Source organism: Pan troglodytes, chromosome 3 (genome assembly GCF_028858775.2).
Source record: "Pan troglodytes isolate AG18354 chromosome 3, NHGRI_mPanTro3-v2.0_pri, whole genome shotgun sequence".
Lineage (NCBI taxonomy): Eukaryota > Metazoa > Chordata > Mammalia > Primates > Hominidae > Pan > Pan troglodytes.
The window spans coordinates 170282135-170309435 of record NC_072401.2 but is presented as its reverse complement, the minus strand read 5'-3'; the positions used below and the strand labels follow the sequence as shown (position 1 = coordinate 170309435).

The following is a 27301-nucleotide window of genomic DNA, read 5'->3' as shown; positions in this document are numbered from 1 at the left end:
AGATAACACTTCCACTTTAGTTAAAGGAAATACTATAGGCACGAAAAAGGAACACAGGTACAGAGGAGATGAAGAGAGTTATCATGAATGATGGTGTCCAGGATGAGAACCACACTTTTGGGCTTCCATTGCTGTGTCCTCTCTCCTACAACTACCACATGGCTTTTTGGTCCTATTTACATACTCCACTCAAACAGAAAGTCGGTCAACCCTTAGGGCCACAGGGGCAACGCTGGATGATGGGACGGAACAGGTGGTTACTTGACAGTAAAACAGAGATGCTACAACCTACCTTATTTGTGTATTGGGTGGATTCAGTGATATGGTCTGTTTAACCCCTTGGGACAAGGTCAGTGCTCAATAAATGTTTGAAAGATATCAACATCCGGCCACGTGCAGTGGCTCACGCCTGTAATCCCAGCACTTTGGGTGGCCGAGGCAGGAGGATCAGTTGAGATCAGGAGTTCGAGACCAGCCTGGCCAACATGTTGAAACCCCGTCTCTACTAAAAATACAAAAATTAGTCATTCTTGGTGGAGGCGCCTGTAATCCCAGCTACACGGGAGGCTGAGGCAAGAGAATCACTTGAACCCGGGAGGCAGAGGTTGCAGAGAGCCAAGACTGCACCACTGCACTCCAGCCTGGATGACAAGAGTGAGATTCCATTAAAAAAAAAAAAAGATATCAGCATCAAAGAGTTCCTCTTCATCACTGGAAGCAAATGGGACTAATTACCAAACCATTTTTCTCTTTGGAGGCACCAAGCAGTTTTGAAAGAAGAATGGAATCCAAGAAACATGAGTTCCAGAGTCAGCACACCAGGGTTAGTACCCTGGCTCTGTCATTTCCTCCATGAATGAATTTTTGCAAACTACTTAGCCTCTCTGAGGAAACTTCAGTTTCCTAATCGGGAAGTAGGGATATTAACAGACCTTATGTCCTGGGATTATTAAAGGAGAAAAAACATGTTAAGAGACTTTTGATCAGGGCTCAGTAAAGGCCAACTCTTGTTATTAAACTGATGATCTTTAGGAGAAACTAAAATGTAGAACTGTGCTTATATTTCCCAGTTTTTGCTAGGTCACCTGCGGTCATAAATGGGAGTTCTCTGGAGCTGTCACTCGAATGCTTCAGACACTCTTAACCAGCCTGCTTTCCTAGAAGTGTTCATTAGCGGAGGGGAATTTTGCTTTTTCAGCAGATAAAGTTTCAAAGTACATTGGCAGGATGTGTTGGGTGCCTTGATTAATGGCTGGGTAGATACTCATATTGGTAGTAATTACTAACACATGTGTATTGGAAATCATACACGGCATAGAGCACACTTCATGTTATGATAAACAGCAAGATCTTAAACAGGGACATTTTGGCTAGCTGGCTGTGATAACTGTTAACATTGCAAAGCCAGTTCCTAGACTTCAAGTTCCTTGTAACTGAAATATCAAAACCAAAAGAAAGAAAAACTCCAAATTGCTTCCTGTGTATTATCCTCAAGCCAGACAATGCAATCCGGATATGGATTCCACCCGAAAGCAATACTTCCACTGTGGTTAGCAAACCAGACTGCTTTTCCCTTTCAGTTTAACTTGATCTAATTAAGGATAGGGTGTAGAATTTTGCCATAATGCTCTCAGATCCTTTAACAAGTCATCCAACATTTGTATCATTACATAACTCGCCAAGTTATAACCCAACAGGCAACTGTTTCTTTCAGCTCAATGTAAGCTTTCCTATATAGAGAACATTCTAAGGCTCTACAGCTGGTCTCTAACAAGGCTCCAAACACCCCTTTCCCTCCAGCTCCAAATACTTTGCTGTCTTCTCACAGAGCTTTCACGTCTGCTAACAATAAGGCAAGGTATACACCTGACAATCACTCAGGAGACTTATGTTTGGGAATTTCTCTTCAGATTGTCACAAGATAGTAGAGACTAATGTACAGGAAAAGCAGTTTCTTCCCACTGTGTTGGGATTTGCTGCCAGCATATGTTATTGCGTGCTACCCCACTATCACAAGCTGGATTTGCTTCTGAAAAAGTGCAGGAAGACTCAAGCCTATTGAGCAGAAGATGCCTGCCAGGCGTGGTGGCTCATGTCTGTAATCCCAGCACTTTGGGAGACCGAGGCGGGTGGATCACCTGAGGTCAGGAGTTTGAGACCAGCCTGGCCAACAGGGTGAAACCTTATCTCTATTAAAAATACAAAAATTAGCTGGGCGTGGTGGCGGGCGCCCATAATCCCAGCTACTCGGGAGGCTGAGGCAGGAGGATCGCTTGAACCCGGGAGGCAGAGGTTGCAGTGAGCCAAGATCGCGCCACTTCACTCTAGCCTGGGCAAAACAGTGAAACTCCATCTCAAAAATATAAAATAAAATAAATACATAAATAAAAATAAAAAAGAAGATTCCTGCACTTGGAAAAGGGAATAGAGAAGAGGCAGTAAGTGGAACGTGTCTACCAAGACTGGGAGTTCGGTTGTGTCCCATGTCAATTTTCAACCACTCTGTTAGTCTGCTTTCAGTCTAAAAACTTTTTTTCATCAGGAATCTACTTGTTCCTTGATAAAACACACATAAGAGAACCCAGCCAGGGACCACTTGCACATTTTGTGATCCTGAAAGACCCGAGGGATGTGTAGGTAGCAGGGCTGTGTTTGTAATCCAAGGAACACACAATCCCTAAGTGCCCTGGGAGTAGAGAGCAGGCACCAGGTGAAACCATCCTGGCTGTGCTCCTTATGGGTGAAAGGAGACGAAGACACAATTCATGGAAAGAAATCAGTGCAGTGCCTGTGTACTGTGCATGCCCAATCAACACTCATTGCGCTGTCCATTCCCTAGTCATCTATCCGCCTCCTGGAGTATCTGGTTTTTCAGGAACAATAGATTGTAAACTTAGTTTAGTAGGACTGTAAGAACCACTATGCCTCTCTGGGGAAACTGGCTGTGAAGCTTTCCCTCAGAGCAGTTTGTAAATGTTGCCCAGCTGGGGTGCACGGGATTAGAAAGTTCCCCAGATAAAGTCTTCAGATTGTCTCTCATGAGTCAGGTTTCAGATCCATTTTACAGCGGCATCTGGAAAGGCCTTAGGGAGATAGGCTTTCTCATCTGGAGCAGCCGAGGCCGACAAAATCAGGGGTGAGAGCATATCTAAGACCTGAGTGGGATCAAAGCAGAGTGCTCTAAAGAGGGGAGTTCAATGGGTCAGCAAAACTGAAGAGGACAAAAACAGGACGGAACCAGGGTTGGTGGCAGGCTCTGAGCACCACAGTCCTGGGTCTTAGGGTCATCAGAGAGCCCTCTGAGCTACTGTCTGGATCAGGAGGTTTCTGTGGCTGGTTTTTATGTGCCAGCTTTATCCCAGGGCAAAGGTAGATCTGTAGTATTTAAAGGGTCTGGCCTAGACAGCATAGTTTAGGAGAGGGTTTCTTCAAGTATGGCATGCAGAGGCTTACTCAAAACCCTCTGCGGTGCTTATTAAAACGCAGATCCCAGGGCTCCACTCAGACTTAAGCAATCAGTATGTCTTAGAGCCAGGGCCCTAGAATCTCTCTCTTTTTTTTTTTTTTTGAGATGGAGTCTCGCTCTGTCGCCCAGGCTGGAGTGCCATGGTGCAATCTTGGCTCATTACAAGCTCCGCCTCCCAGGTTCATGCCATTCTCCTGCCTCAGCCTCTCAAGTAGCTGGGACTACAGGCGCATGCCGCCACGCCTGGCTAATTTTTTGTATTTTTAGTAGAGACGGGGTTTCACTGTGTTAGCCAGGATGGTCTCGATCTCCTGACCTCATGATCTGCCCGCCTCGACCTCCCAAAGTGTTGGGATTACAGGCGTAGGCCACCGTGCCCGGCCTGGAATCTCTATTTTTCAAAAGCACCATACCCAACTCACACACAGGATTTTTAGGAATTCTAAGATTTTAAAACCTGCTGAAATACAGAAAGTTCAAGGAATTTAAAGACAGGAAACATAAGTACTAATGTTGGCTGTGTGACCTTAACCTCACTGAGCCTTAATTTCTTCATCTGTAAACTGGGGTAATGTATATCATTATAAGTGTAGCTTACGCTAATGGAGATAAGTGGTTTATAAGTGCAAATATTCATAATTATCACATTTCTGAGCCAAAGGAAAATCTTGGAGACTCCCACCATCATACCCAAGTTAGGTCTAAGTGTAGTCAGTTATCTCTGAATCTACCCATGTAATGACCCTTAGCTACATGCCTCTTGGAAGGCTCTCTGGTGATCTCCTATTTTATCCAGAACTTATAACCTTGTGCGAGTGCCTTGTGTGTACTGGGAGATGGACTACTGGCTTTATCCAATCCTGGAGCCATGAGGGAGAAGTGCTTTGAGGGGCCAGAAGTCTCAGGGGTGAATTCCAGGGACTTTTAATGTGCTAAGCTACTTGGGACAGTAGCTGGGGTTAAGAACTAAGAGGTGGAAGCATAGGATTAGAGTCCCAAATGAGTTGATGAATTGGAGTAGTAGTCAGGAACAAAGGGAAAAAAGCTCAATCGGAAAAGTTCTGGATGCTACATGGAGGAAACGATCATTATCACAAACACAGGCTAAGCAGTGTCCAGCCAAATGAGGATAATACGCTGAACTTGAGCCAGTGAGGCCTGGCTATCGCTTGAAACACAAGCGTGAAAGTTGGCCGCACCAACGGAAGCACAGTTCGAAGGAATTGTGAGGTCATCGTCACTTTCTCATACCTTCATGAGACTTCTTTGTCCACTTCTGGACTTCACAGTTTGAGATGCATGGAGCACTTGGATATAGTTCAACAGATAGAAATAAAGATGATGAAATTGTTGGAGAACAAGAACTGTGAGAAAAAGCAAAAAGATCTGGTATTATTGAACCTAAAAGACAGGCAAGCTAAGGGGAGACTTAACTCTTCCTGGCCACAAATTAAAGTTGAGTGGCAGGCCGGGCACGGTGGCTCACGCCTGCAATCCCAGCACTTTGGGTGGCCGAGGCGGGTGGATCACGAGGTCAGAAGATCGAGACCATCCTGGCTAACACGGTGAAACCCCGTCTCTACTAAAAAATACAAAAAATTAGCCAGGCTTGGTGGTGGGTGCCTGTAGTCCCAGCTACTCAGGAGGCTGAGGCAGGAGAATGGTGTGAACCTGGGAGGTGGAGCTTGCAGTGAGCCAAGATCACACCACTGCACTCCAGCCTGGGCAACAGAGCAAGACTCTGTCTCAAAAAAAAAAAAAAAAAAGTTGAATGGCCAATAGTTCTTTGTAGCCTATTGAGGAGTGAACAGATTTAAGTAAAAGAAAACATTTCTTATGATTCACGGTCTGAGTCCAATCAGACTGTTGTGGCAAGGGCGAAACTCCTTTCCAAACTTTGACCAAGGGGCCACACCAGACTGGAGGATGCGGATACAATAACATGCCCAGTTTAAACTATTTTGACAACAATTCTGACTGCATTTGGAATCAGCTCCAGCTCTAGCCTACAGTTATAACTGTGGGCAGTAAATTAACTTGTCTGGGCCTCAGTTTCCTCATCTATAAAATAAAGGCAACTGACCAATGACTTCTGTGGTTTTCACAGTTTTGAAAATTCACATTCTGTGATATTCAGAAGTAATATAGAGGCTGTATTTAACATGCTAAAATTTATTTCCAGTGAAAGGAAACACAGTAAACATGCTGGGGAAATTGGCATTTGATCTAGGCTTGTTGGGCTAATGTCATGGGCTGGGAAAACTGGGGAAAGGTACAAGATCCTTATGGGGAAGTATCTGCTTCTGAGAGAAAGGTGGGGAAGAGAATGTAGGATGTTCCAAAGAGGAATGTGTGGAGTGGGAGAGGAACATGAGAGGGGTCAGCAAGCCACCCAGGAATAAGGACAGGAAAAGGAGAGGAGACGGTGGAGTGTGAATCAGGGTAAGCTGATTGCTATGGTCTGGATGTTTATGGCCCGCCCCCCCTCCCAATTTCATATGGTATTTAGGAAGTGGGGCCTTCTGGGAGGTGATTAGGTTATGAGGGTAGAGCCTCATGAATGGGATTAGTGCCCCTATAAAATAGGCCCAAGGGAGCTCGTTAGTTCTTCCAATACGTGAGATCACAGCAAGAAGGCACCATCTATGAACCAGAAAGTGGGCCCTCACCAAACACTGAATCTACCGGCACCTTCACCTTGGACTTTTCAGCCTTCAGAACTGTGAGCAATAAAATTCTGTTGTTTATAATGTATCCAGTTTATGGTACTTTGTTATAGCCGCCAGAATGGATTAAACTATGGATTAAGATGAAGCTTTAGCTAAGGGACTAAGCAAAGGACCTGATCTAGACTCAGAACAGCTGAGGAGACCCCCTGGAAGGCCTGCCAGGAGATCAACTGCAACTTGAAACCAAGAGGACTGGGGCTGTACTCAGGTAGGACAGGGCCCCAGTTCTTCAGAGCCCTGAAGGTCTGAGAGCACAGCTTTGCCTTGAGACAGCCTTGGTTTCCGCTTTGTCTCTGTTACTTAGTAGCCATGTGATCTTGGGCAAGATGCTTATCTTTGTGAGAATATAGTTTCCAGATAATAAAATAGGGGTAATATATCTACTTCATAATATTTTTGTGAGGATTAAAGATGGTTATGTGCTTGACACATAGTAAGTGAGGATAAACTGCTGTGATTCTGATTTTGGCTTGGGAATGGAATTAAGGCAGAATAAAAAGAAACATCTGTGACCTTGTGGTTTACAGAAAAGCCTGAAATTGGACTCCTATTAATAATGATGTAAACTGTTACACAGCATGCTCATCTATGTCTCCCCATTTGATCCTCAGAATTTTATTTTATTTTATTTTATTTTGAGATGGATTCTCCCTCTGTTGCTCAGGTTGGAGTGCAGAGGCGTAATCTTGGCTCACTGCAACCTCTGCCTCCCAGGTTCAAGCGATTCTCCTGTCTCAGCCAACCGGGTAGCTGGGATTACCGGTACTCACCACCATGCCCAACTAATTTTTGTATTTTTAGTACAGATGGGGTTTCACCATGCTGGCCAGGCTGGTCTCAAACTCCTGACCTCAATCCACCTGCCTTAGCCTCCCAAAGTGCTAGGATTACAGGCGTGAGCCACTGCGCCTGGCTAATCCTCAGAAATATTTAACTTTGAAGTGGCTATTGTTAGCCCATTTCACAGATGAGAAATCAAGACCCAGAGTAGGAAATGCCTTGTCTAAGCTCTGTAAGTTGTAGAGTTGTGATAATTACTTGTCTTCTGATCTCAGTCACTACTTTTTTTTTTTTTTTTAAATAAAAAGTAACATCTATTTCATGGGAGTGACATAGGAAGAACATGGAGACAAATCAGTTTTTAAAATTATAACCGGGTTAGCTGAGCAATGTGAGACTGAACTTGCAACTTGCTGTGCTTGCTGGTAGTTGTCTACTGGTAGTCCCTTGTCCTAGAAAGATTACTAGACACTAACTGGTACACCAGCCTGCTGAGAACTGTGCTGAGAGAGAAGGGAAGACTGGAGTGGGGCTCCTAGGCACCGTCTTCAGGGCGAAGCCCCTTTCACTCCCATTCTGCCACCAACCCCTCCGATACAAGCAAAGTAAGGCTAGGTTAGCATAGCTTTCTGCTTGTCACACCTGCTGAATGAGCAGGATTCTGCCGTTTCTATCTTTAAGTAGAAACATTACCACTGATTTGTAGTCATCGCACTCTCCAGGAGTCCTTAATAAACTTTAAGATCATTACTGAGTCACTTAGCTCTTCTTTTTCTCTTCACAGAGTTACCAGTTTTCTGATCTCTCTTACAGACTTCCTTTCTAACCAGCAAAGCATGCTTGTGACTCTCCTCTCCTACTTCAGATATTGATCTCAGGGCTGAACATTCACATCCAGGGAGGCAAGACTCACTGCTTCTGAGCCCAAGAAATGGATCACCCTGCTGAGCACTGGCTCTGTAGCTCCTCGTTTCTTTCTCACTCCCAAATGCACTTGGACACTCTCTGGGGCCCTTTTCTGCACTGGGACTGTAAGAAAAGGGCTGATATTTTCTTTTCAAAATAGTTTAGATAGAGTCCTTCTGGAAGCAAGGAATATGACTAAGTGATTTCTTAAAGTCCCTTCCAGCCAGTGATTCATCAGACACAGAATTTTAAGCTGGAATGGCCTGTAATTTTCTGGGCCAAATGTCTCATTTTTGCAAATGAGGAGAGTGAGTTCTATAGAGGTTGAGAATTGTGAGGGCTGCTTGCTATGGTGGACAGATCATGAGATTTGAAGTTAGAAGTTCTGGGTTTTTTTGTTTATTTTCTGGGACAGAGTCTCATTCTGTCAGTCAGGCTAGAGGGCAGTGGCACAATAGTAGTTCACTGCAGCCTCGAATTTCTGAGCTCAAGCGATCTTCTCGCCTCTGCCTCCTAGGCAGCTAGGACTACAGGTACCCACCACCACACTGGGCTAATTTTATTTTTTGCAGGGATGGGGTCTCACTATGTTGCCCAGGCTGGTGTCAAAACTCCTGGCCTCAAGTGATCTTCCTGCCTTGGCCTCTCAAAGTGTTGGGATTACAGGCTCATGCTTATGAGCCACCGTGTCTCGCAGAAGTTCTGAGTTTGAGGTCAAATTCTACCACTCACATGCTTTGTGACCTTGAGCAAGTCATTAACCTCTAGAACTCCAGTTTCCATACTTGCAGAATGGAAATAACGCCACCTGCCCTACCTGCTTCCAAATGTGGTTCTGATGATCACATGTCATATTTAGGAAGGAAATGATCAAATGTAATACAGTGCTTTATTAATGTTACATTACTAAGTAGCTGGTTCAAGGTCACATAGTGGCAAAACCAGGATCCTCAATTCCAATGTAGTTTGATTTCCATCATACAATGCTGCCTTCTTGACATTTTTCCAATTCTATAAGATTTTCTCATCAGGTACCACACTAATTTGGTCTCCACATGCTTTCCTTTAAATCCCTGGACACACACACAGACTCAAACTGCGGGAATCCAGGCTGGCTCAGATGGATCACAGACCAGCAACCATGAAGGGTTGGTGGGAAGATCTCAGGCCTTCCATTACATCACAGTCATGGCCCTCAGACCCTGGGTTGATGGCTGCCAAGGGACTGGGCATGCTCACAAACATGCTTTCCATGGCACTTCTCTAGCTAGTGTCATAACACCAAATTGCAAGTTGGAGCTGGCTATCTGATAGCTTGTAATGGACTATTAGACTATGGCATATGCCTTGAGGAGTGAAATAGGATGAACCTGAGCCACAGAGTGAAGTGATAATAGATACTTTAAGTTCATGCTGGACAGAGATTTGGGAACCTGTTCAGAGGTAATAGGTGGTTTACTGTGCCAGTTTGTGGTAGCCCACATAGGAGAGGCAGGAGATGGCTGCTTAGTCTCACAAACGAAGTGTTGCACCCAAGTGTTATGTGTTCCCATGGACCGCTAATGAGAAGGAGCCCCTGGTCTCTGAGCCCTATCATCACCATTCTGGCATTGGAAAAGATCGACCATGCTTTATTTGGCCCCATTATTAATCGTAGGGTATATTGAACCCTTAGGAGGTTGAGCAAAACCATCTCTCCCAGTCAACAAGAGACATGGATACACTGTCAGTACTGATATGCTGTGGCCCTCGGGTACCCTGGGACAGACTGGCCCTTGTCTCTTTCATAACTGATGGCTTCCCAAGCTTGACATGAGAAAGAAAACTTCTTTCAGTTATTGGAGAGAGTTGGGTCTCTTCTCTGGCAATGGTATTTGGCCCTTGAAGAGCACAACAGATAAATCCTACGTTTTCCTGTTTTCTTTAAACATAAAAAGCTTTTCAAACTTTCAGAAATAATGGGGAGGTCAAGCATATAATAAATAGGGAGTACAGCTCTTCGCTCAGAGCAATAAAAAAGAAAAAAAGGGAAAAAAACACTGTGAGCTAGTTCAGCCAACAATTTCCATGTTTAAAAAAAAAGTTCAAGTTGGAGCCATGTGGTCTCAATAAAGTAGTAAAATATATTTTCTTTACCCTACACTTCATATGCCCATAACCTTCCTTTTAAATCATCTCTAACCAGCCCCAAATCACTCTGACCGCAAATCATTTGGTGGCTTTGGTCTCCAGGCGATGGAATGTGCTGGAGTAGACGGGGAGTCGCTACCAAGTGCGCTCTGAGGGAGCCTCCACTCCCCTCGCTCAGGCACACAGACCCCAGCAAAGTTTTGAAAAGGTTCTGCGCTGAGATAGCACATGACATCATAGCCCAATCATTCAGGAAAAAAACTGCAAGGCTGCAGAATAGCACAACATGCCACAAACCACAGTGGGCAGATAAAGTCGAAGAACAGCTTTTCTTACGAAAACATTCACAAATACCACAGGCAGCTGGCAGAGGCACATTTAATTACATTTACAGAAAAACCACTGTATCCATTAGCCCCACCGTCTTTGGGGCTGACCAACAAATGGGAAGGTCACTGAAGCCCGTCTTGGAAATTGAAAAGCCAGGAAAGCTCGAAGTTTATGTCATTACATTTTATAATATGTGTTACGATTAGAAATGACCCAACTGTAAAATCACTTGATAGGCTTTGAAAGGACGTCCAAGTGAACAAGACCTCAATCATAACCTATCTTTAAATGTACAGCTGAAGATTAAATGCAGCCCAAGGTGTGAGAAATCAATTATTCAATTCATGATTAATTTAAGAGACACCGAGCTTGTTCTGAGCATAAACAAAGCTCATGCAACTGCCATCTGCCATCACATCACAGGACCCAGTCTTGTCTCTTGCAAGTGCCATTGGAGCTTTTGTTTATTTATTATTATTATTTTTTTAAGAAACTGTTCAAAGAGCTAAGTATACAGACTTTGAAGGGATGGTAAATGTATTGGATGTGCCTTTAGGCACCTCAGAGAAACAAAGTTCAACATGCATTGGCAAAGTATGATTACAGCTTGATGGAAAAAAATTGTCCAAATAAAAATGCTATTTTACAGAGTAAACATCATCTTACAATAATTGCTTAAGTGGGAGTTTTAAAGAAAACTCTGCAGAACCTTCCATGAGACAAGAGGGATGTGTCTAAAAAGTCTCTTGTAGTTTCTAATTTTAGCCCTAGAGAGCAATCATTGCTATTTCTAGTCTGTGATTTCATTTAAATGAAGGGAGATTTTCAATAGCAAAAAGAAAAGAAAAAAGACTCAGAAAAACCATACAACAAATGTAAACACTGTAGTGATCAAAGTAGGTCTCTTTCCTAAAGGAACAATGAAAAATTATATAGTAGCTATAGACACTCATGTCTACTAGTTATGATCTTTTCAGAAACATGTTATTTTATAGCCTCCTAAGGTATCTGGCAACAATCTTTTCCATCAGACACCCAAGGATAACTTTCCATTTCAGTTGGGGGTGGGTAAGCTCAAATGCATGCTCATAACATCTTCATGTAACCCCTATAACAACCGTGGGGGGAAATGTAAGAGTCTTAGGTTACTGAAAATAACCTGTTTGCCATTATATGGGCAATTATAAGCTGGAACTTGCTTTTTTAAAATTGCTGGGTTCAGCAGAGATTTCCCATGGATTTATCGGCGACAGAAATAAACAAGCATTCCATTGAGCTCCACTTGGAAGTGTGAGAAGGGCTGATAGAAAGTCTTTTTCATCATGTGGACAGGAATTCAACTTAACCTACTAGGATGTTAAATTACACTCCAATATCCTGATGATTTTCTTAATCATCAGAAAGCTGAAATCATGCTGGTCCCTTGGAGGACAGCCCCCTTCTCAGGGGGTCTTCCCCGCTGCCCCTCTCCTAACATTCCATCACCCCTTTCCTTGTCAGTAGCCTACCTGCCAGTGAAGTGAAAGGTGACTTCAGCATTGTGGGGGTGTTCAGGTGCCAGGGTCTCTATGCTTGTAATGCAAATAGATTAGGGGAACTCTCTCTGTAAAAGTCATGCTGGTTACTTCTGGATTAAATAATTTCAGGAACTCACCAAAATTGGATATTTATAAGTGTCAGCAATGCTTTCCATAAAAACTAATGGAGAATGTCAGTTTTTCAGTCTTTCCATGGTAGAGGAGTCATCAGGAATGCATTCTTCCCTATTGTATTCTGCCTGCCACTTGTTCCCTAAGAACCACCGCCAACTGAATGCTAACAACAGGGACCCCGTCCAAAGGGAGAGGAGAACCGGGAAAGTAGCATTGGATTTGGTTAGACAAAGAACTGCAATCAAGTGAAATCCAAGAAAACAAACAAACAAGCAAACAATTTTGAGGCAACTGAAAAGCAACAGGTGTGAAAACGCCCAGATTTCTCATGGGAAAAATCACCAAAACCTTGTGAGAAACAAAGTGTTTCCAGCTAGACCTCATTCAGCAACTGAGCAGCTCTTAGGCTGTCAGAAATTGATTGCTTTGTGAAAGTTTCCTTCTATTTCAACCGAGGATGGAGCCGATTACAAAGTAATTAGAAAAAATACAAACTCTTTGGGCTCAAACCGCTGCAGGCAAGTTAAACACATGAAAGAGAAGCTTCTCTAAAAGTATCATTTTTTTTAATGAAAAAAAAGGGTGAGGTGGGTAGGAGAGATTATTCAACCTCACGCCTTTCTCCCCTCCCCCACCCTAACTCTAACAACAGAAAAGTCCCGCGGAGCAGGACCCGCCCCCGCCAACCCCCAAAGAGGAGTCCGAAGAAGGGATTAGGAAAACCGTGGCGGAACACGGTATTCTGAGTCCACTACAACTAAACACCCAAAACAGTACTCTTCGCACGAGTACTTGCATGCCACTGCCTGGAAAGGCTGCAAAGCTTTACTTCCTCCATGTCTACATAGATTTAATGCTGCCACTTACCAGTTGGGCGCAAAACGCCGTCTGCCCCCACTCCCAAACAAGCTCCTCTTGGGGGTCCTTCAGATCTCGCTTATTCCCAGCTTGCAACTTCTGGGCTCTGAATGCGATCTAGTTTGCAGAATGCAACGGAGAAAATTAACTGGCAGCCGCGCTGCCAAAAGGCCGGCCCCTTGCCTGCTGCGCTCGAGAGGTCCTGGGCCCCGCCGGCTCCCGGGAAGCCTCCTGGCGGCGCAGCGGCCACGACTCAGGCTCGGTGAGAGGCCGCCAGTCTGCAGCGCGCGAATGCGCCGCGTCTCGCCGAGGGGCGCGTGTGCGCGGAGTGTGTCGGAGAGCCGGGCTGCTGGGGAGGGGGAGAGGGTGTGTCCTGGGGAGGAATGCTGCTAAAGTCCAGAAATAACTCCCTTCACTCCATGCTCTTATCGCACTTAGGACGGCTTTTGCGTTGCCCAGGGGCGGGGGGAATTCTAAGAAGGTAACAGGCAAGTTCCACCGGCGATTTCTAAAGCCACTCCCCATTCAGCTGTGGTTTGAGGCATTCCCCAAAGACCTCTGTTCATTTAGGAAACGTTGCAGCTCTCAAGGGGGAAATCCAAGAGGCAGCTAGTAGTGAATTTGTATTACTGATAAAAGAAATCAACGTCCAGCTTGAGGTTCCTTCTGTACCCTTCCACACAAGGTATCTTTCAGTTGTACTCTCCATCTGCGTTACCTCTTGTGAGTTAAATTGCTCCTCTGATGCCGCCTTACTGCAAAGCCATAAATTAATTACCCCATTACAAATAAGCCCCTAGGAAAGGGAATGCCAAGAATAAATCTGGTCTTTGTTCTTTTTTATGTTGAACAAGTCTGCCATTAATCAAGTCTTTCCACCAATGTCTAGGGAACAGACCCAAGGTTGCGACTCATTGAGGGATGAACATGTGTACGTCTGGTTGTCTTGCAGTCTTTCTCTGCGGTATTATGTCATAGTGACTCAGTTATCACACAGACGGATATTAGGAAGAAACAATAGGAGAAACAAAACCAACCATTTAATAAAGACCTATCTATTTGCCAACTCTAAAGCCCCTGGCAGACAGTGCTTAATTTTTACACATTTTTAAAGATTATTTCACCACTTCCATCTTCCAGTCCCAGAACTGCTTGTCATTGGCCAGTCTGAGAAACAGACCACAAACCGTTTGAAAATTTAAGGAAGAAACTCATGAGGGACCCATGAAGCTATTAATTTTAATGGAGCCTATGAAATATCAAAGATGTGACAGATTTTTGAATTAGAAACCATATCAAAAAATGTGTTCCGGAAATAGAATCATCTTGAGAGGTCAATAATAGAGATAGTGCAAACAATATTTTTGAAGTGAAAATAAAATGTTAAAAGCATTTAGTGTATATATCTTTAGTTCATATTTATTATCCCGAGGAAGTGGTGAGTCATGAAATATTGAATTTTTTCTTCCTTATTAAATTTTCCCCTCTTTGGGAATCAATGTAAAGTTAATAAGGACGAGGTTGCTTTTCAGACTGAAAATATTCTGGGGTTGGCAGGTTCAGTCCCTTCTTGTATGTCATTAGATCTTTTTATTTATTTTTTTCCTCTACACTTCAGTTGTAAAGTTTTATTAGGGTCATTGAATAACAAGAGCCGCATACTTCTGTTTATCTGAAAGGCATCACAATGAAGCAGGGTGGCCCTGTTGGGTAAGTCTTGCTAAGACACATTTCAGATCCTTACCACCTTTCTCATCTCCAGCAAGGGTTCTTAGAAAGATCTTTCCTCTGTGAATTAGGAAGGACATTGTATTAATTAAAATGCCTGGGCGAAAGTGGAAGGAAAAATTTGGAGGGTTTCTGTATATGATCACCATGAGCGCAGAAATCTGAAGCAGTCCCTCCAACTACTTTCGCTAAACCTGTGAATGTTTAGAAGTCTGAAATTTAGTCTAAACACCCAACATATATAAATGTCTTAGACAGAGAGGACACTCCTTTTACTGGTCCTGCTTGCTTGTGGGGATGAAACTGAAGGGTAGATGAAATTTCTGCTGTTCTTCCACACAAGGAGGCTGCCTTTTGGGTGGCAGCTGTTAGTGGTGTCAAATGTTACTGAAAACTCTGCCATTCGTTTCTGTGATGTGCCTGCCCATTTGCTTGTGCTCCAAATGAGAACTATCCCAACGTTACGCGGTTTGTGGCGTTTTGGGGTCAGGAGAGGTAGTGGTGACAGTGATTTTTGAGGGTGATCTACCCCACCCAGGAAGGGATGGGAGGGTGGGGGAGCGTGTTGAAAATGCAGATTCCCCTGAGCCCTGCTCAGAACTACTGAATTACAATCTTTGGGAGCTGACATCAGCTTTTTTTTTTCTTTTGTTAATTTAATGTTTTGAATAAGTAATACATTTACATAATTTATATAAAAGTACATGCACCACAGTCTCCTTTCTACCACTCTTCCCCATATGCCCAGTCCATACATCTCCCTCCAGGTAACCACTGATAATAGTTTTCTCTGTAGACTTCCAGGTTTCTTTTGGCCTAAATACATTCTTACACTTTTTCTTTATTTCTTAAAAATACTATAGGCAGGGCCGGGCACGGTGGCTCACGTCTGTAATCCCAGCACTTTGGGAGGCTGAGGTGGGCGGATCACCTGAGGTCAGGAGTTGGAGACCAGCCTGGCCAACATGGTGAAACCCCATCTCTACTAAAACAAAAGTTAGTTGGGCATGGCAACGGGCACCTGTAATCCCAGCTACTTGGGAGGCTGAGGCAGGAGAATTGCTTGAACCCAAGAGGCAGAGATTGCAGTGAGCTGAGATCGCGTCATTATACTCCAGCCTGGGCGACAAGAGTGAAACTCCATCTCAAAAAAAAAAAAAAAAAAATACTATAGGCAGAACAATAACTGGGCTTCGTCTTACATCTTCACTTAAATACATATACACTTTATAGTCCTTTCCACATTGTATGTTCATTAATTCATTTGTTTGGAAACAAACACCTGTTGAAGACCTACTTCATGCCACAGACTATTGTGTATGTTGGTAACACAGCAGGGGACAAGCTGACAAAACTTTCTGTCCCTTGGCATTTATATCTTGGGCAAGGGGCACATTAGGCAGAAAACAAACATACTAAACAAGTTAATTCTGTGTTGAGTTAGGACATAATAAGAGCAGTTGAACACACTGAGCAAGATAATGGGGGTTGGGGATGTCAGTGGGGAATTTTAATTTAAAACGGAGCGGCCAGGGGCAGCTTTCTTGAGACAGTGACGTGTGAGCAAAGACTTGATCATGGTAAGGGAGTCAGTGAGCTTTGGGATTATTTGGAGAGTATGGTGATCCAGGCAGAAGAAGCTAGTGCAAAGGCCTTAAGGAGGGACCATGCCTAGTACGTTTGAGGAACAGCAAAGGGGACAATGTGGCTGAAACAGAGAAAGTGAGATGTAGAATGTCATATGAAGTCAGAGAGACAGGACAGCCAGATGGTGCAGGACCCTCTAAACCAGTGTAAGTATTTCAGGACTTACCCTCAGAGCAACAGACAGCCATTGGAGGGTCTTGAGAAGAGGACGGACACGATGAGACTTACATGCATATCAGTGCAGAGTAACCATGCCTGTGTTTAATGTGGCATAGCATTCCCTTGGATAAATGCACCACGGTTTATTCAATCAGAATCCCACTGATAGACATTTGACTTGTTTCCAATCTTTTGCTATTAAACAATGTTACAAACGTCCACACATGACATTTTACACTTGTGCAAGTATATCTATAGTATTAATTCCCACAAGTGGGATTACTGGATTTTACATTTTGAATTTTGATAAATACAGCCAAGCTGCCTTTCAAAGGGCTGAACCAATTTACACTCCCACTAGCAATGTTCAATGGTGCTTGTTTCCCCACGGCCTTGCCAGCAAAATGTGCAATCAAACTTCTGGATGTTTGCCAATCTGATAGGTGAAAAGTGATGTCTCAAGATAGTTTTGACTTGCATTTCTCTGATTTTGAGTGAGGCTGAGCAAGTTTTTTATATATTTAAGAGCCAATTCTATTTCCTTTGTTGTGGCCTTATTGTTTATATAGTGTTCCCATATTTTATTGGGTTCTTGGTCTTGTTCTTCAGTTCTTGAAACTCCACGTATGTTAAGGAGATTATCCCTTTGCGTTAGGAGTTTCAGATTGTTTTCTCATTTTGCCATTTGTCTTTTGACTTGGCTCTTGATATCTCATGACATTAAAAAAAGTTTCTAATTTTATTTAATTGAATTTATCAATTTTTAAAAGAGTCATAGATAGGCCTATCTTATCCTATATACTCTGATTTTATTTTTGATATTTAGGTATTTGGTCTATCTATCTATCTATTTATCTATCTATCTATATGTTGGAGACAGAGTCTCACTCTGTCACCCAGGCTGGAGTGCAATTGTACAATCTTGGCTCACTGCAACCACTTCTTCCTAGGTCCAAGTGATTCTCCTGCATCAGCCTCCCGAGTATCTGGGACTACAGGTGCACGCCACCATGCCAGGCTAATTTTTGTATTTTTAGTAGAAATGGGTTTTTGCCATGTTGGCCAGGCTGGTCTCGAACTCCTGACCTCAGGTGATCCACCTGCCTCAGCCTTCCAAAGTGCTAGGATTAGAGGCATGAGCCACCGTGCCTGGCCTGTTCATTTATATTTTATCCTGGTTTAGTGTGTAAGGTATTAAGGTATGGATCTTGCTTTATTATTAATGATCCAGTTGCCCCAGTACCACTTTCAAAAAGAATAATTTTTTAAATGTTAGTTGTTGTTAAAAAACGCATAAAATATACCATCTCAATCATTTTTAAGCGTACAGTTCTGTAGTCTTAAGTATGTTCATGTTGTTGTACAAAAGATCTCCAGAACATTTTATCTTTCAAAATGGAAATGCTATACCCATTGAACAACTTTCTATTTCTCCCTCCTCCAAGCCCCTGGCAACCACTATTCTTTTCCATGTTTATATGAATTTGACTACTTTAATCACCACAAATCATACAGTATTTGTCTTTTTGTGACTGACTTATTTCATTTGGCATAATATCCTCAAGGGCTCATCCATATTGTGGCATGCGGCAGGATTTTCTTCTTTTTAAGGCTGAATAATATTCCGTTGTATGTCTATACCACATTTACTTTTTTTGTTTTTTTTCCTGGAGGAAGGTTCTCACTCTGTTACCCAGGCTGGAATGCAGTGGCATAATCTTGGCTCACCGCAGCTTCAATCTCCAGGGCTCCAGTGATCCTCCCACCTCAGCCTCCCAAGTAGCAGGGACTACAGGTGTGTGCCACCATACCCAGCTAAGTTTTGTAGTTTTAATAGAGGCATGGGTTTCGCCACGTTTCCCAGGATGGTCTCTATCTCCTGGGCTGAAGCAATCCACCCGCCTCTGCCTCCCACAGTGCTGGGATTACGGCATGAGCCACAGTGCCCAGTCACCACTTTTTTTTTTTTTTTTTTTTGAGATGGAGTGTCGCTCTGTCGCCCAGGCTGGAGTGCAGTGGTGCAATCTCGGCTCACTGCAAGCTCCACTTCCCGGTTCATGCCATTCTCCTGCCTCAGCCTCCCGAGTAGCTGGGACTACAGGCGCCCACCACCACGCCCGGCTAATTTCTTTTGTATTTTTAGTAGAGACGAGGTTTCACTGTGTTAGCCAGGATGGTCTCGATCTCCTGACCTCGTGATCCGCCTGCTTCGGCCTCCCAAAGTGCTGGGATTACAGGTGCCCGCCACTACACCCGGCTAATTTTTTTTTGTATTTTTAGTAGAGACGAGGTTTTACCATGTTAGCCAGGATGGTCTCGATCTCCTGACCTCGTGATCTGCCTGCCTCAGCCTCCCAAAGTGCTGGGATTACAGGCCACTTTTTCTTTATCTGTTAGCCCAACAGTAGATGTTTGGGTTGCCCACACCTCTTTGCTATTGTGAATAATGCTGCTATGAACATGGATGAGCAAATATCTTTTTGAGATCCTGCTTTCATTTCTTTTGGCTATGTACCCAGAAGTGAGACTGATTTCGATAGTGGCTGCACCATTTTACATTTCCACCAACAGGGCGCATGAGTTCCAATTTCTCCACACCCTTGCCAACACTTGTTACTTTTTGTGTTCTTCATAGCAGCTATCTTAATGGGTGTTAGGTGATATCTCATTGGGGTTTTGATTTTCTGTTCTCTAGTAATTAATGATGTTTCGCATCTTTCCATATGCTTGTTGGTCATGTAAATTTCATCTTTGGAGGAATGTCTGTTCAAGTCCTTTGCCCATTTAAAAATCAGGTTATTTTTGGTGTTGAGTTGTAGGAGATATATATATATAAATCTCCTGAATATTAACCCTTATTGGATATATATATATATATATCCTGGATATTAATCCCTTATTGGATATGTGATTTGCAATTATTTTCTTCTGTAACATAGGCTGACCTTTCACTCTGTTGATTTTGTCCTTTGATACACAGAAGTTTTTAAGTTTGATATAGCCCCATTTGCCTATTTTTGCTTCTGTTGCCTGTGCTTTGCTTCACCACCACTTCATGATAATAATCTTTTACCCTGTTTTGAGATGCTATTATCATCATCTATTAAATTCCTGTGTATAGCTGAGTCTATTTCTGGACATTATATTTCCTTGGTTGATTTTTTTTTAGTTTGGGTGCTACCACCACACCAATTAATTATCAATGCTTTTAATTTTTAATATTTTCTTAATATCTAATATCTAATCACTTCTATTATACATTTAATATCGTTTCTCATTGCTCTTCTCAGTTTCCCAGTTTTCCTTATTGTTTTTCCATATAAACTACAGAGTAAACAATAATAGAAACTCTTATTCCTATTTGTATCATCAGAATTAAATTTAAATAATTAACATAGAGAAAGTTGACTTCTTCATGTTATCAAGTCTTTCTAGCTAAGAAAAAGGTAGATCTTTCTATCTGTTCAAATCTTATTTTGTGTCCTTTGGGAATGTTTTACAGATTTTTCATATGTGTCTTGGACATGTATTAAGTTTATTCATAGGTATTTTATCTTTGTTATTACTATTGTAAATGGGGTCTTTTCTCTCATTACATCTTCTAGCTGGATATAAGCAACTAATTACAGTGTATTCCTTGTGTGCCATTCTATCTTACTCATATTGTTTATAAATATTTCCCAATTCTCTTGTACTTCTAACTATATAATGTAATCTAAAAATAAAGATTAACCATCTGCTCTCCAATTTTTATACTTTTAGTTTCTCTGTTCAAATTTCATTATCTATTAGGTCTAGTATGATGTTAAATAACAGTAGTAAGAGTGGGCATTCTTGTCTTATTTTTTAATTTCATGGAAATGGCTTCAGTGATTACCTATGCCCAGTGATTCAGGGCATGATGTGGGCTTTGGGCTGAGAATGATCTATTTTATTATGCTAAGAGAATATTAATTTGTTCTTAGAAGCTTTTTTGCGGGGGGTGGATCAGGTGTGAGTATTGACTTTTGTCCAAATGCTCTTTTTGGTATCTTTGGAAATGATCATATATTTTTTTCTCCATAGAGCTATTAATTTAATGGAATATAATAAATTTCTTGGCCATGAATTATTCTTGCATTCCTACAACAAGCTGCATTTGGTCATGGTAATTACTTTTTTTAATGTGCTAGTAAATGCTGTTTGCCAGTATTCATTTAGAATTTTCTGTATTGATATTGATAACTGAGATTTTGATAACAATTTTTTGTTTTATTGCATTGTGACCAAAAATATTATTTGTAATGTTTCTATCTTTTGGAATTTGTTGACTTTGTGGGCCTCGCCTATGGTTAATTTTCATATATGTTTCCTGGCCACTTGAAAAAATGATGTTAGATAATATGGAGATATTTTCAGGATACAGAGTTGAATAACATGTATCTTATTATGTTATGTCTTTTCCGAACTTAAGATATGTTGACTTATTTATCATGGACTGAATTTTCATTTCTGTCTATTTCTTCTTTCCTCTTCTGTAATTCCTGCTTTACACAGTGGCTACTGTGTTGCTTGATGAATATGTATTCATAATTGCTGTAGCCTCATTTTGAGTTTCACTATTTAGCATTACAAAGTGCCCCTTTTCTTACTATATTAATTTCTGGCCTGAATTACACTTCACCTGAGAGTAAGGTCATAACCTTGCTTTTTCAGTTCCATTTGCCCGGTATGCCTTTCCTTATGCGTTCACACTTAGGCTTTCTGAACCACTGTGATCTATGTGTGTCTCTCTTGTACAGGGCTTCCTTCTGTTAGGCAGTTCGCCGCCTCCATCCTCACCTACCCAGTCCCTGCATCTGCGATTGCTAAACCATGGAGATAGCTTTCTACCATTGCTCTTCAGAGCAAGTCCTGCATCTTCAGGGGAGTAATTTTTCCCTGGTGCTCTGTGAGATGCCAACACATAGTTTGCTTATGTGAGCATTAAAGTGATATTTCATGAACCACATGTTTGTATTTGTAACTTAGGCTTATAATTAAAGTATTATTTCAGGAATCCCTGTTATTTCTATAATAGAGTAGCTTAAACAACTACTTCCAGATTCAGGTTTAGAATAGTTATTTAGGTGGTGATACAAATAGTACCTTGGGCAGCCTGACATGTGATCTCTTTGGATCCTTCAGGTAGTACTGTGAGTTTGGCAGAGCAGGTATCCCCACTAAACAGATGGCAGAGACTGAGGTAAGGTTTCCAAAAATGTGTATTTCCTCACGGTATCTTATACAAGTAGATAGACAATTTAGCTTTCGTGTATACAATAGAAAGGCCTTGATGTAGATATTTTCTAAGGCTCAAAGGACAGAGTGTCAATTAAATAATAAGTACCTTGATAGTGGGCTTAACTCTCCTATGAAAATGTTAATGCTGTTGAAGCACTGAGGGTTTACTTAGGGAGGCTGTGGAATCTGCGTCTCTGGGGAAACTTCAAAAATAAAAGGGATCCTCATTTCTTTGGAACAGCTTAAGTGTGGTCTTGCCCCAAGGCACGGGTGACTGGATAACCTCCAGTGTCCCCTTCCTCTGGAATGCTTCAAAGGACATCTCAGAGTGTCTGGGTCATTCGCTTTCTAACTTAGGCACCGGAAGTATGATCTGTCAGGAGATTGTTATCAGTGATATTCAGATTTAAAAGCATAAAGTGGTTATGTAATAAGATGCTACCTAATGGAGAAACTTAAGAAAGGACCCGATTACAGCATAATAATGCTACTTCTCTTTTGGGCTTAGGGACAGGGAGATTGCAATCAACTTCAAATTCCCTCATGTTAAAGAAAACATACGCGTTTCCACATTTCTTTTCTTCTGGGCTGAAAGATTAAAGGGGGAAATACATGGAAATCTTTCACATTGAGACACTTCAGGAAAATGTTTTCTTCTAACCAGAAATCCCCAGGTTGTCCTGAAACTCAACATCTGAATCATGCCGACTGGTGAGAGACATTGTTTGAGCAAGACTGGAATTCTGAACATTCTTCAAGGCTTCATAAAAATCCCAAAATGATGGACCAGTGCTTATGTTGTGGTCATGCAAAGAAAAGCACCCTCGTGATTCGGGATTGAGTTTGTTCTTTTTATATTTATAGTATCTACACTGGAGGAATGTAGAATTTGGCATGGGGAGGAGGATGGGGAAAGTGAGGAATGGAGACCAGATTTTGTCTGCATGTGAGGGGCTGTGTGTATGTGTGTTTTGACCCAGAGCCTATGGAATAGGGGAGAGGGAGTATTTGATAGTTTTGTTCATTTGTTTGTAAAGCAGAATCTTCTTCAGGTCTCTGGTGCGAGGAGTGACTGGAAGAATTTTTTACTTTCCTTGTTAGCAGCACCATCTGTTTACAATGAAAGCTTGGCTTCCACTTTTTGGCGCAAATACAAACCCTAGGGTGCCCATATAAGTCAAACAGATGAAGCATGTGTTCGCAGACCTGAAGAATCAGGTCTTTTGCGTGCAAAGGACTTTTACGGTAGATTTACACAGCATCATATCCCTACATAAATTCAGGAGGAAGCTTCTGAGAAGCAAAGGTGGGTCATAGGCCACTGGAATTCACAGCTTGTTTATCTGCCACCTAACAAAGTGATGGACCCCTTGGGTCACACCTGCCAAGAGAGACGTTGGCAAATGGCAAAAGGGCCATTTAGTAAAATTCCTTTCATCACTTATGGGATTTATATACATTTAAGAGAGGGACTTACATACCAAAACAAGGAAATATGGAAATATGGTAATATGGTCTTTACAAATTCCAGATAGAAAGGCATATTTCCATAAACAACAAAGCTTAAAGTAAGAAAATGAGAAAAATTTCTAGGATTAACTATCAAGACTGGGGTGGTGGAAGGAGTAAGGAGCTGAAAATAGGAGCAGGGCACCTTTTTTCTCACTCTGGTTTGTGTCATGTAGCGGCCCCAGCAGGAGTTCCATAGATCCTCATTTTCGGGCTAGGGATTTTTACCCTCTCTCCAGAAATAAACTCTAGATAAGGATTTGTAAGACAATGGCAACAGTGAATAAACTGTACATCTGGAAAAGTTTTAGTAGTGATGAGAGAAGTTTTGCGTAATATAATTTGCATGCCATAGATCAATCAAATATTGATTCATTGTTTATTGAGCCTTCCCTCTGCTAGGTTGTCTGGTGGAAGCCTAGGCTGAACTTTCAGAGGTTTATCAATGGCTAGGGAAGAGAAAAATAACACAAAGCAAACTTATAGTCATTTGAAACAATTGGAAAATAATTAAATATGCATCTGCTAGTCTGGAATTGCAGTTTTCAAGTTGTGTGCATCAGATCAAATGGGTCTTGTCAACGTGTGGATTGCCAGGCCCCACCACTTGGACTCAGAGGGCCAGCACAGGCTCTCTGTATTTTAAACAAGTGTTCTCAGCTATTTGATGAAAATGAACTTCAAAGCCTACTTTGAGAATCACTAGCTTAGAATATTATATTACTTTATTTTAAAAGAAGTGGGGGAAAGTAACATTTGTTGCTTTTACTACTCATACTTTTTGCATATACTGTGTTGTTTAATTTTGAGGTATAGACCCATGGTTTAGCCACAAATTTGGTGAGGGTCTGCATCTGAAGTCTAGGATCTTCCATTAACAAGCATGCTGCTGTCTTTTCCCAAAAGGACAGAAAGTCAGGGTGTGTGAGGCTGGCCGCACAGACTAGGGTGCCATGTGTTTTGTCCCCTGGCTTGTTCCTTAAGCCAGCCTCTACATAGTGCACAAAGTTATCTATCAAATGCAAATCTGACTGTGGCATAATATTATACTTTATTACCCTGTGATGTATTTTTTTCACTGAGCACTATAATTTGGACATCTTTTTGGTTGAGTTCCCTGGTTTTTTGCCCAATGAAGGGTAATTTTTTTTTTTTTTTTTAGACAGCGTCTCACTCTGTCGCCCAGGTTGCAGTGCAGTGGTGCGATCTCAGCTCACTGCAACCTCTGCCTCCCGAGTTCAAGCGATTCTCCTGCCTCAGCCTCCTGAGTAGCTGCGATTACAGGAGCGTGCCACCACGCCTGGGTAATTTTTGTATTTTTAGTAGAGACAGGGTTTCACCATGTTGGTCAGGCTGGTCTCAAACTCCTGACCTCGTGATCCACCTGCCTTGGCCTCCCAAAGTGCTGGGATTACAGGCGTGAGCCACTGGGCCCAGCCCGACAATTTTTTATTGAAATACCATTAAAGCAAACACAAAATTAAGTATCATTAATCAAGCCCATTAATGACATTTTTAGCATGGGGCTGGGGTGGTTTGTGGCTTGGAGTCAGCTGATTTTGCTCTGTTGCATGTCAGCAGGTTGTACGTTTGCCCACTAGTCTTAAACATTTACATCGTGAGTCAGGAAAATGTGTGGACCAATTTGCACAAACTCATCACTACTATTGGAAGAGCTTAAAGTGCAGACTTTACTGACCATTGGCTAGGAGAACTGTGCTTTTCATTGGGGAAAACCATTCTAGTGACAGTTAAATCTGATGTTTTAGGAAACCTTCAGGAGACTAGGTTTGGGGTGGATCCAGGCTCATGAATTTAGTCCTTTTAAGGAATTCACTAGCAATAGGAAGATACAGAAGTGTCAGTCCAACCCTCAAACATTGTGTATGTAAGATAACCCTGGAGCTCGTCATAAGTACAGACTCCCCCATCACTGTCTTCCTCCAGCTGTTAAGGATCCACAGATCTGAGTTGGTTCTACTGAAAGATTTCCCACCACAGTATAAGAAACAGTTGATCTCCAAACTTCTCTAACTACAGTTATCAGCCCAACCTGAGTCACACAACTCTTTCCAGACCAGGCACCCGAAGAGCCTCCTCACTGGCTATCCCCACAACAGCAGTGACATCATCTTCATGTGCAGGTTGGATTAGCTCAGTTCCCTGTTTAAAACAGCTAAGTGGCTGCCTATTTCAGTTAGATTAAAAGCAAAAGTCATTTAAATGCCAACCAAATGACCTGGCTGCTGCTTCCTTCTCCAGCTCCTGCCAGCTCCCTTCCACATTCCAGCCTACTGGGTTTCATTCAGCTCCTAATCCATATCAGCCCCTTCACACTTACATGGCCTTTGCACCAGTTCCTATCCATCCTCCAAGTCGCCAAGTTATCTCGCTTCAGAAACTCTTCCTTCAGCCTTAGACTCTGCTTTCCTACTGCTTATCAAAGATATGTGTGTCTTTGTACAAAGTGGATCTCCTGCTGAAAGGTGACCTCCGTGAGCATGTTCCTATTCACAGCTCAGTGCCTGATACAGAACTGGCCCAGTGTGGACACTCAGAAAAGATGGAGCCAGCAGGCCTCGTCATGGCTCGGCATCCACATCCTTTAAAACTGCACATTACATGTTAAACATCTAGATCTGATGGATGTTGAGTGTGATAGAAATTATCACTGCCTTCTAGAAGCCTGAAAGTGTTACAGAGAGGATCCGTGTGGAAGAAAAAATGTACTGTACTGGGATTTATAAGGACCTAATCGGTGACGCCAGTGAGGAGCTGAGCGGGAGGGAAGCTTGTGAATAAGTAAATACATATTTGATAGCAGTCAGTATTTTCCTTGGAGGGAAGGACTCATTCTTGTGGCTGGGCAGCGGTGACAGGTGGCATTTTTGATGCCTGATGTCATCTAAGAGCTTCAGACTATGATGGAGTAAGTACAGCCTCCATGCTATGCACAGCCAACCTACTTGAAAGTGATTTCTGCATTTCCTCCTAATACTTGATTATAACTGGCCTTTCAAAGCACTTGCCTTTTGTACAATGAAAGGGGTTAAATAGAGACTAAGATGGGTGTGTAACAAAATTTTTTTAGATGCTTCGATGTATTATTCTGGTGGCTTACCTGTACGAGTATGGCCCTTACAACCCTAGAAAGTCAGCAACTGGAGATGATCGTGCCCAAAGCTTCTCTACCCAGATCCTCCCTGAAGTTGAGATTAATTGGCACAGAGAAGATTTACATGAGAGAGTTTCTGCTATCCCCAGGGATGTAGCATGGAGTCTGAATATGTAATAAAACCATAGAAAGGTATAGTTCTTTATAAATTCCAAATTATATGATTATTACATATAACTACATTGTTATTTCATTCACTTATCTCAGTTATCATCTGAGGCAGATATTATGAATTCCTTTCTACAGAAAAGGAAACTGAGGCTTAGAGTATAAGCGACTTGGTTGAGATCATCCAGCCAATAAACTAATCAGAGGTGGTAGGACTGGAAGCTACCTCTCACTTCGTAGCGGCCTCTTATTCCACTTCCCTGTTCTCATCGGTGTTACTTTATTTTCTTTCCTAAGAAAAATATAGAACTTTACTGATGATTTCTTTGCAAAGCAAGAGCACGGACTTCAAAATCCTATTTAAACATCTCTCTTTCTCTCTCCAAAACTCAACTGCTTACAGTATTTATTTCTCAAGGTGGAAGAAAATCAGGTTCTGGGGTAGCTGGTGGAGGGAGCTTCATAACTACACTTCCTGATGTTTCATTTTCTTTCCTCTTACAGTTTTCAAAAATAACCATCATAATATTTGCCATTTATTGAGAAAATTTGTTATTGAGATGCCAGACTTTACGTATAGCATTTAAGTCTCATAGTAAGTCTTGTATGGTTGGTTTTCTAAGTCTCCTCATTTTATAATGTTGGACACTGAAGTTCGAAGGAGTTGGGCAATTTACTGAAATGCACACGAAAAAGTGAGGGCCCAGTATTCAGACCCAGGGAGTCTGACTCTGCCTATAGTCTTTGCTCTTCATTCCCTCATTATACTCTCTTTAATTCTAATGATTGCATAAGGTTGCAGATAGTCTTCCTACCGCTTGACTGGCCGGCCCCTAGTCTTGTTCTGGTGACCCAGGAGCTG

General features: G+C 42.2%; 1 protein-coding gene across 13 annotated transcripts in view; it reads right to left on the bottom strand.

Annotated features, from left to right (window-relative positions):
- Positions 1 to 27301, bottom strand: part of PALLD (palladin, cytoskeletal associated protein) — a 435321-nt gene that overhangs the window by 287701 nt on the left and 120319 nt on the right. For 3 of the 13 annotated variants that reach the window (XM_063809158.1, XM_063809162.1, XM_063809163.1), the window contains exon 1: positions 12861 to 13320. The exons of 8 other annotated variants lie outside the window; for them this stretch is intronic. The gene's annotated coding sequence lies outside the window, so the exon portion shown is untranslated. Of the gene's footprint in view, positions 1 to 4717; positions 4831 to 12860; positions 13321 to 27301 lie in introns of those variants that run through there. 2 more of the 13 variants (XM_063809159.1, XM_063809164.1) reach the window with 1 other exon arrangement.